The sequence below is a fragment of the Hipposideros armiger genome, unplaced genomic scaffold, assembly GCF_001890085.2.
Source record: "Hipposideros armiger isolate ML-2016 unplaced genomic scaffold, ASM189008v1 scaffold_146, whole genome shotgun sequence".
Lineage (NCBI taxonomy): Eukaryota > Metazoa > Chordata > Mammalia > Chiroptera > Hipposideridae > Hipposideros > Hipposideros armiger.
Window position 1 is genome coordinate 961,899 of NW_017731496.1, and position 2,173 is coordinate 964,071.

Genomic DNA, 2,173 nt, shown 5'->3' on the forward strand with positions numbered 1-2,173 from the left:
CTAAAGCTGAAAATTCTGAATCTAAAAAATATAACAATATCAAAAGGGAAAGTTTGTGTTAAGAGAGGTTAAGATGTGTTCACAGAAATTTCCCCATTAAAAAAAACATGAATTTTTTTTTTTTGGGGGGGGGAAGTCCTCTAATAATAGGTTAGAATGCAAAGTCAATACAAATGAATAAAAATAGTTTACAGTTTGTTTCTCTATTGCATCTGCCCCTTTCAGCTCCTCCTGTACAACGTGCAATAAACAAGCAGGACTGCCCTCAGAATTCCTTACCACACAAAAGTTGGGAATTTTTAAAACACTTTCTACTGCTATTAAACCTGTTGGGCAGGTACCTTAACTGCCAACCATAATTATTTTAAAATCTGTTTTCTTTCAACATGTTCCCTGGGGCAGAACACAGATCCCCAGTAAGAGAAACAAAAGGTTCCTTTTCAGCACCTGGGCTGAAGTGGCCATGCTTCTTCTTATTAAAAATGCACAGTAAGCAGCCTCCAGGGTATGCCTGTGCCAACACCAAAGTTGTCTGGTGAAACACACCCACCATTTATAATACTATTAGATATGGTTTAAGCAGGTGTTGGAAGTAGATGGGATTATTTCACTTAAGCAAGATGGTTGATTATACAGTCTTTCAGTCATGGGAAGAATAAATTGCACTGCAGATAGTAGGATTATGAAGAAAAATATCTGCTTAAATCAGAGTAACAGAGGTTTAAATGATAAGCAAAAATCTCTCAACGACTTATGGGCAAGTTTCAAAAATGAGTGTGCAATTTCCTTCCCTGGAAACTTAAAAATAATATAGCTAACCCCAAACCCTATACAACTTAAGTCTAAAGATTACCAAAAGAACTAAAATCCTCCAGCAAACTCTAAAATTTTATCTATTCATTTGATTTTATATATTCAGGTGGCAAAAGTATTTCATATCTCAACAATATTTTTAATGGATTTTCAAATGTACAGTTTCATTTTACATTCGTAACATCCTTGTGAGTAGGGCGGGTAGCACTTGTTATTCCCCTTGTTAATAGTACAATCAGTGAAGTTGCTGGGACTAGAAGTCAGNCCCAAGCTACAACAAATTAAACTGCTTTCAGCTCTCCTTGAAGCAATACTAAGCTAGCCAGCGGAGTACATGCACATCACAGCCTTACGAACAGTGTGTAGTGATTGTATCACAAGAGTGAAAGATTACACATATATGTTACGATTCACAATGGTTCCTTATTTGATCCAATAAAAATGGATCCAAAAAAAAGGTGGTTCCCTCATTGGCAGCTGAATAAATTCTGGTCTATTTACAGCTATATTTTGCTTTGATAGGCTGACAGTGATGGGAAAACAAAAGGCACTTTAGATATTATTTATTTCACTCTACTGAGATTTAGGGGTATAACATTTACTAAAAATCGTTTACCATTGCTATCCATTGAAGTTAGAATTTCACTAGGAACACAGTATCACCATAAAAAATATATTGTAAATTACAAGGAAAAAAAAAAACCTCTTCATCAAGTGAATCCCTGATGAGCCTTGAGAGCCTTAAGCCTTATTCATACTGAGGGTCAACAAGACAGTTACAATCACTTCCATACTTTTCCCCCTTACCCTTTTGGTTCAGTTGATTTTTTCTCCATATATGTCTCCAATGGTTCTTCCCTTGGGCACTGACCTTCTCCTGTGGAATGCTGTTAAAATTAACAGTACCCAACAAGAAAAGAGGTGAAACAAACAGGTATTACTGTTTAGGTATCTTGAGTTTCACATTAACCATTTGCCCAGAGTGACAACAGTTTAAAAACAAGTGAGAAACCAAACATTAAAATGTACTCCCAGTCCTGCTCTGACCAGATGTTTATACTGTGTGAATTGCCTTTGACCCATCACTGAGCCACTGAGCATATTAAAGTACAGAGGCAAATGCTGTCAGTGGAAATCATTTACAATGTATTTACAAATACATTTACATCCACTCAACACTACATGATAAGTAAGTACACTGTGAGAACAACTATAAAATCAGGAAAAACTAATCCTTTTTAAAGGAATTGTTTCAATAATTAGAAATGTCTGGAAATCCACTATAGAGTTTTGAGAAAAATCATACATAAAAGTGCACATACGTGCAAACACTGCATACTACAGCTGAGTTATATATTCT

At 35.6% G+C, this 2,173-nt stretch overlaps 1 protein-coding gene across 1 annotated transcript in view; it reads right to left on the reverse strand.

Moving 5' to 3' along the window:
• Positions 1-2,173, reverse strand: part of CPLANE1 (ciliogenesis and planar polarity effector complex subunit 1) — a 118,397-nt gene that overhangs the window by 55,748 nt on the left and 60,476 nt on the right. The window lies entirely within an intron of this gene.